The following is a 9,193-nucleotide window of genomic DNA, read 5'->3' as shown; positions in this document are numbered from 1 at the left end:
AAATTATATTAAACGTGATCAAAGACATAAGGTTTGCCTCTTCACATGCTTTGTAATTGAGCCAATTTATTTATACATGTTACTGTAATTAATAACACTTATACGTTCGATAGTTAAAGTGGCCATTGTTCACACAAGACTTTAGCTGTATCTGATGAGCTTGTTGACTTGCATTCACCATTATTTCATGTTGAAGATTCAATCAATCTAGTACATGATTATTTGTGTTATTAAGTGTAACTCGGCCTCCTGAGGTGATATATAGATGTGCATAAAGCTAGATTATTTCAGCAACTACCTGTAGAAGCAACTAGATCTTCCATTTGTACTATGGACTTTTACTCTGTGCTGTATCAGAAGTCTTGATTAGTTAAGTGCTCTTCATAGATGTAGATGTACAGTGTGAAGAGAACACTTTGATATACAGCCAAAGGTCCTCAAACTCCCACAGGATTACCATTTTGTTGATTAGTGACTCATGAAGCTGGCTATCCAGTAACTGAAATTTCTCTTCTCATGTCAGATCAGTCTAGTTAGTTAACGGAAAATTGTTTTTCCATGAGCGAAGACCAGTGCTTTATTGTTCATTTTTATGTAAATAAATGCATGATTAATTAAAGTTTATAATATACAGTGGGGAGAACAAGTATTTGATACACTGCTGATTTTGCAGGTTTTCCTACTTACAAAGCATGTAGAGGTCTGTAATTTTTATCATAAGTACACTTCACCTGTGAGAGACGGAATCTAAAACAAAAATCCAGAAAATCACATTGTATGATTTTTAAATAATTAATTTGAATTTTATTGCATGACATAAGTATTTGATCACCTACCAACCAGTAAGAATTCCGGCTCTCACAGACCTATTCGTTTTATCTTTAAGAAGCCCTCCTCTTCTCCACTCATTACCTGTATTAACTGCACCTGTTTGAACTCGTTACCTGTATAAAAGACACCTGTCCACACACTCAATAAAACAAACAAACAGACTCCAACCTCTCCACAATGGTCAAGACCAGAGAGCTGTGTAAGGACATCAGGGATAAAATTGTAGACCTGCACAAGGCTGGGATGGGCTACAGGACAATAGGCAAGCATGGTGAGAAGGCAACAACTGTTGGTGCAATTATTAGAAAATGGAAGAAGTTCAAGATGACGGTCAGTCTCCCTCGGTCTGGGGCACCATGCAAGATCTCACCTCGTGGGGCATCAATGATCATGAGGAAGGTGAGGGATCAGCCCAGAACTACACGGCAGGACCTGGTCAATGACCTGAAGAGAGCTGGGACCACAGTCTCAAAGAAAACCATTAGTAACACACTACGCCGTCATGGATTAAAATCCTGCAGCACACGCAAGGTCCCCCTGCTCAAGCCAGCGCATGTCCAGGCCCATCTGAAGTTTGCCAATGACCATCTGGATGATCCAGAGGAGGAATGGGAGAAGGTCAGGTGGTCTGATGAGACAAAAATAGAGCTTTCTGGTCTAAACTCCACTCGCCGTGTTTGGGGGAAGAAGGATGAGTACAACCCCAAGAACACCATCCCAACCGTGAAGCATGGAGGTGGAAACATCATTCTTTGGGGATGCTTTTCTGCAAAGGGGACAGGACGACTGCACCGTATTGAGGGGAGGATGGATGGGGCCACGTATTGCGAGATCTTGGCCAACAACCTCCTTCCCTCAGTTAGAGCATTGAAGATGGGTCGTGGCTGGGTCTTCCAGTATGACAACGACCCGACACACAGCCAGGGCAACTAAGGAGTGTCTCCGTAAGAAGCATCTCAAGGTCCTGGAGTGGCCAAGCCAGTCTCCAGACCTGAACCCAATAGAAAATCTTTGGAGGGAGCTGAAAGCCCGTATTGCCCAGCGACAGCCCCGAAACCTGAAGGATCTGGAGAAGGTCTGTATGGAGGAGTGGGCCAAAATCCCTGCTGCAGTGTGTGCAAACCTGGTCAAGAACTACAGGACACGTATGATCTCTGTAACTGCAAATAAAGGTTTCTGTACCAAATATTAAGTTCTGCTTTTCTGATGTATCAAATACTTATGTCATGCAATAAAATGCAAATTAATTACTTAAAAATCATACAATGTGATTTTCTGGATTTTTGTGATTTTCTGTGATTTTCCGTCACTCACAGTTGAAGAGAACCTATGATAAAAATGACAGTCTTCTACATGCTTTGTAAGTGGGAAAACCTGCAAAATCGGCAGTGTATCAAATACTTGTTCTCCCCACTGTATATATATAATAAATGGCCTACCTAAAAAATTGGGTATGGTCTATATACGTTTGAATTGAATTAACTGCAGAAAATTATCATGTTGAAAAATTCTAAGTACGAGGAATTTCATAACGGTGCTGTATTTGAAATATATTGTTTCCTGTATTGAAATAAACATATAAGGTGCAGGAGACGTGTAGAACTAATGATGGCTATTCAAATTCCATAAAGTCCCTGAATTTTGTTTAATTGCATGTTGTGATAAATACCTTTAAATTTAGAATATAGTTTTAATTTTGCTTAATTCATTCTTCGCAAAAGGTGTTTTGGGTCTACTTAGATTACTGGTAGTTAATTTAATTCGTTTTGTACTGTTTCCTAGCAACAGTGGGACAACTAGCAAGAGGAAAAAAACCTGCTTGAGAGACAGGAGGGCAGTGACAAAGGAGCAGGTGAAAGACACACAGGTAAGACTTACAAATTTAATACAATTTTATAATTGAAGACAAAATATTTTTTTGATTAGTAATAAACAGTCAAGTTTATTTCAATACTAAGTTCTTTTCTGGTTAGTTTTGGGTTGAACAATTTTTATTTTCTTTTAATGAATTGTCTTTTAAACAATACAGTGGAATTAAATGTTTCACAATGCTTTTAAAGTGCAGTTAAAGAATAGAATTGTGAATTGCTTTTTACATTTATGTGGTTATAAATAAGTTGGAAATTATTCATATTGTTATCTGGCACTGCCAGTTTGCAGTTTGTTTAGAGGACTAGTTTTATTGCTTTTACCTAGATTTAGTTTGATAATGGTTATTTGTGCACTAAAAATAATTGTTTTTGCTGTTGTTTACTGTCATTCTTGTGCAAAGCCAATACGCAGAGTTCAACTGCAGCAACCCCTCATAGATAATGTAAGAAGTAATATGAGAGGAAAAGACACAGGAGAACACATAAACACATGCACCATATCAAATGACTTTGCATGTACTGTTACAATAATGCAAATGACTGTTAAAATTTGTAATGAATTGGTGTTATCTCCAGTTTTCTAAATTAGTATACAAAAGACATAAGTTCACCTTGACTGTGGACTAAGACTTTTTAAAAACTTTTTAAAAATGTTTATACATCTTGACCAAAAAAAATCGCTTTAATATTGTGCTTATAAAGTTTTAGCTTTTGTTTGTCAGACTTTTTATTTATTTATTTATTTTTTATAGAAAACTTTACACAGAGACAACTTTGCCGATTTGGCAAATAGAGTGACAGTGAACAGTCCCTTATGTCTTTTTTCTTTTTTCTGCTTGGTATTTCTTGCTGACATCTATATTTTTATCTTGTCCCTCCTCTCTTTTATAGCACTGTCTCTCGAGCAGAACCAATCAGGAAAAGTGCCATTAAAATAGCATTACACAAAGAGGGTTCAATTTCAAATACCTGAATGTGAATATATATTGAAATACCTGATTGGTTAAATGCTCATATACTAACTTGTATACAAGATCTTGACTAATATATATATATATATATATATATATATATATATATATATATATATATATATATATATATATATATATATATATAGTCATGTGAATATATATTGAAATACCTGATTGGTTAAATGCTCATATACTAACTTGTATACAAGATCTTGACTAATATATATATATATATATATATATATATATATATATATATATATATATATATATATATATATATATAGTCAAGTTCTAAGATAGTATATGTGCATTTAACTAATATAAGCTTTAACTTTAGTTGATAAACTAAAGTAATTGATCCACTTTTACTTCAGTTCATTCCCATTTATCCCACTTAGTGTGTTAGATGTAGTTGTTTTTTTGTTTGTTTTTTTATCTTAGAGCAATTGCGTTGTTTATCATGCATCTCAACTACACACTGCTATCAGACGGTGTATTCACAGCATGAATATTCATGTCCTCTGATAATAACAAAAATTTTCTTTACTTTCAATATCTCTTCCTCCCACTACACATGCACACTTTGGACTCGACTGCTTCATACCTCATCATGAATTAAGTATTAGAGTGTTGTGCCTGATGTCACACTGGGCTTGAAGGAGCCTGAAGTGCCGAAAAAGAAGACTGCAGAGTGAGAATACAAGTGAACAATGGAGAGCATGTGCACTTCTCAGTTTTTTTTCCGTTTTAGTCTTTCTTTTGCCTCCCACATATATGCTGTCCTCTTTCGTTCAACTGTCTGCCTCCCTGAATTTGAAATGCTAATGATCTCCTCAGTCCTAGAAATATTCAGACTCTCTTTCTTCTATCTGTCTCTCCCTTGCCTTTGCTTTCACTTTTCTGCCATGTGTTTTCCAGTAGTCTCTCTTGCCAGTCATTGGTTCCCTCAATTCCTCAGTTCTGTCAGAGTTTCTCAGCTTTCCATCTCAGTCAAGGTCAAAGTTGTTTTTATCAAATGCTCATCAGTACAGCCAGTGGGAAATAAATATTTTCTTTGCATCTCTTAAATAGGCAAAGTAATAGAAATAATAATAATAAACGGCAAAGAAATAATCAGTTGCATAATCAACTAAATGTTCCATATAGCTGTTCCATCGATTATATAAAGACAGTCAGAGAAGACAAACAAAATGTGCATCCTTTGTTCTCTGGTCTTGTTTCACTATCTGCCCTCTCAAATGTGTTCAGCAACTGTTCCTCAAGACAGCAAACCATATCAAATTCCCAGAGTAAGCTTTTTACTTTAGTCAGTACAAGAGCCTGAAACAATGGGCTGAGTGATGTGTTTTTGTCTCCAAGAAACTTCTTAGATATAACATTAAAAAATGTCGAGATGAAAAAAAAAAAAAATTATATATATATATATATATATATACATACATACATACATACACACACACACATTTCTCCTATTTCTGCATTTTGTTTGTTTGCTACTTTGTTTAGCTTGTTTATTTTTAAAAATTTCTCAGGATATAATCCAGAACTATAAGATATTTTGATGTAATAGCAGCGTTAACGATCATACGATTAATTGCAACAATTGAGAGAATTGCAATAACATTGCAATAATTGAGAGAATAGGGACTTTAAGCAACAGCTGCTGATGGAACGACAACGGCATTCTGTTGCGCATGCGTGACTTTAAAAGCAACTTCGTGACGTTCTACAGCATACTACGGGCACTGATCTATATAAAATGACTTTATATTATTACACTGATCATTATATAGATCAGTGACTACGGGAGAACAGCTGATTTGCCATTGTCGTTAATACGTGACAGATTAGATAAGTAAATGTTATATTTTATAGTTATAGTTATGTGGCATTTTTTGTAGGCCTATCTGTATATAATTTAAAGTAACGCGAATGAAATGTTAAACGAGCAAGGCTTTAAAACACATGCAAATAAAAAACTTTTGTGAATAGCAGAATCCCTTGAGTGTAACTCTACCTCTGCATTAACATGTGAATGTACATTGCATTGTACAGTAAGTTAGGCCTATGTTGGGACGGAGGCGCCAGAACTGCAACTGACAGAACGATACTACGATATTTCTTCAAAAGCAGATAGGCTAGTGGAGACATTTGAATCGTCCACGATCATAAATCGTGAAATCGCCCCTATATGACAGATAAGACTAGGGAAGCACGACATAATCACATGACAAACAGGAAAAATGACTATGAGAATTTCAAAATAAGTGGACACGGACACGGACACCGACATGGACACGGACACACCAACACAAACACGGATACCGGAACCGGCACGGGCACCAGCACCGTCACGGACAAGGACACACCGACACAGAACTGAAACACCGCCGCTGGCACCAGCACCGACACGGACCGAGACACCAACACACCGACAAGGACACGGACACCGGAACCGGCACGAGCACCGTTACGGACACACCGTTACGGACATGACAACAAAAAACGTGAATTTGACAGACACCAACACGGTCACCGGCACGATACAACAAAAAAACGTGAATTTGACACGGACACCGGCACGGACACTGGCAGGGACAAGGACACGGACACCTCGACACTGGCACCGGCATGGACACGGACACCGACACGGACACAACGGCATGGGCACCGGCACGGGCACCAGCGCCGTCACGAACACGACACAACAAAAAACGTGAATACGACACGACACACAAAAAACGTGAATTTGACATGGACACCAACACAGGCACAATGACACCGACACGGACACGACAAAAAGCGTAAATTTGACTAGGTTATATGAGAGATGGCAGTTACACAAACAAAACTAGACAGGATATGGAAACATGAGGTCTATATCAAGACTAGTATTGACTAACAAGAAACACCTGTGAACAATCTAGATGATCATCCAACCAGAATATTTAATGCCAAAAGCAACCATTTTTCTTGCTTTTTTAAATGTCAATTTTTTTAACTTATTTTGTTAAATGATTAAATGATCCATTATGCCGTCCTTTTTATTGTTGATTAGTGATTTTTTGCATTCTTTGGCTAAGGCAGTTAACAGTTTACTTTTGGTCGCCATTGCCGTTCCATCAGTAGCTGTTGCTTAAAGTCCCTAGTTGTATCACAGTGAACTTGTTTTACTCTTACTTAAAAGTATTTCAGCACAATCTTTCCTGCACTAATTGATGCATTTAACTATATATTACATTACATCACATCCATATTCTTTAATTGATGTATTTATTTTTTATTTTTACTGTAATCTTTGTTTTTATGCCTGTTGTTGTCATGGCTGTGGTTGCCATAGGTTGCAGCAGAGCAACTACGTCTTTTCCCCCCTACATTATAATGAAATAATTTATTTATTTCACATAGGTAGGTCATTCACTGCATTTTAATTTTCACTTTGAGACTAAAATATTACGAGACATGCTTCATGAAATTTCAATTTTGTGTCCCAATCTGGATTTTCCCCCACTTTTTTCCCTTAAGAGTTTTAGAATGATCTGCTAATTTGAGTGTAAAATGTGATTGTTGGTGAAACCTGTTTGACAGTAAAATGTATCAAATTAATATCCAAATAATTAAGATTAAATATTTCACCTGAGAGAGAATCATTTGATGAATTTCATAACCTCAGTTTGTTTTGTGCTTGAAAGCACAATATTAATATTAATTAAGTTATTAGACAAAGACAATTGTTAAAAAATTCTGTGATTACCATGATAATATTTTTTTTTAATGATAAATACGTTTAGTGCAATGAAGCAAATTTTTCTAATGGCCTCAATATTAACCCCACTTTTTCTGTACCTTTCTTAACAGGTCCAAAATAGGCCTTGATACAAGCCTCTGCAAATAGCCTCTACAAATTCTCTACAAAGATGTCTACTGGCTCTCCAGTGAGCAACAAGACTTCCCGTAGTACATCTCCACAGCCCCCTCTAAGCTCATCAGCACAGTCAGACATAGAAGGTCATGAGGACTCAAAGCCTACTCCTGTAGGATCTTCGTTTTCCTTACCATGTTGGGCTACCCAGGCCCTATGTGATTTGGCAAGATGTGAAACAGACCTCAGGCGTCTGCGGGAGCAACAAGTGACTGAAGCGCAGACAGTAGTTCGAGGTGTGGAGCGTGCACTGCTTGGAGCACAAAGGGAGGAGCACCGTCTACTGGAAAGGGTAGAACAGGATCACAGGGATCTACAGCGCAGACTGGAACAGGTGCAGAGGGAGAATGGAGCAGCCATAAGGGTTGGACAAAGATTAGTAGACCAGCGATTATATAAAGTCATTAAACTTCGAGAGCTAATAAGGAAAAGTTGTGGTGGTGATGGTAGTAAAAATCGAGAGGGGGATCAGAAGCGGGACCAGCTTCTTAAGGGCGTTACAGAACTGGTCCAGCCTTGGGAAGTCTCACTTACACTCAAACGTGTATCTTTTAAACCAAGTGCCCAACCAAACGCTGTAACCTTTGGTGATATCAATGTGCAAGATCACAATGTTCATATTCCTGTAGGAGGCTGTGGGCAGCTGGGGCAAATGTGTTCCCTCCATGCCACTGAAATACGCAGTGGGGCTCATGTCGGTGGAGAAGGCCAGAGTACGCCTGATGGAACGATTCCTGGGCAGAACCAAATCCTATCTCCTGGGCTTAATCAAAGGCACTCATCAACTAGTAGCAACTTGAGGGTTGTCCGGAAGCTCCGTTTGTCAGCCCGAAGTGATGATGAATCAGGAGAAGAGGTAAAACGCCAGTCCCCACAATTGCGTCACTGGTCCCCTAAACAAGTCCCATGTGAACATGATTCATCACAGGAGGATGAGTGTGAATCGCCTACATCTGAATGCAAAGGAGATGAGCTCTTCTTGGCTGTACCATCCCTTAGTCATGGTGAGTTAGAGGGTGAGGAATTTGCTTGTATACAAAATGAACCAATCACACAGTTTGCTTCACAGAGAGCAAAAAGGCAAAAAGAACTCTCTCCATCTCCAGAGCAAGGTCACCAAGAACAAGGTGGCTGGTTCTTGAATCAGTTTGACCATAAAAATCATGCCAGAAGGACCGGATCTTCAAGAGAAACATCAAGATATGGCACACACTCATCACCACAAAGCCCCAGAGAGATCATCTCTAGTCAAGGCAGCAACAACCACTTCTTTCATGGCAGGTCTTGCTCCCAATTAAGTGCATCCTCAGATGACCACCCACAAAACCGTGCACCATCCCCTGCAGACAGTGTAGATTCTGGGTACACTTTCATTGTCAGCTCCCCCAGGGATTTCTCCAACTCCCTGCGTCCTACTGCTCGCCTCTCCAGATCAGCTGCTGACCTTTCCTACTGTAACAGACCCCTCAGTGAAACCAGAACACCGCAATCAAGCATATGGTCTGTTTCCAAGAATCAAATGTCCTCAAGTTCCACCTTCCAAAAACAATGCGAGGTGTCACGGACTAAATCCTGTCCCAGTCATGGTAACT

The sequence above is a fragment of the Abramis brama genome (assembly GCF_963993115.1).
Source record: "Abramis brama genome assembly, chromosome: 8".
NCBI classification, from domain to species: Eukaryota; Metazoa; Chordata; class Actinopteri; order Cypriniformes; family Leuciscidae; genus Abramis; species Abramis brama.
This window is presented reverse-complemented; position numbering follows the sequence as displayed.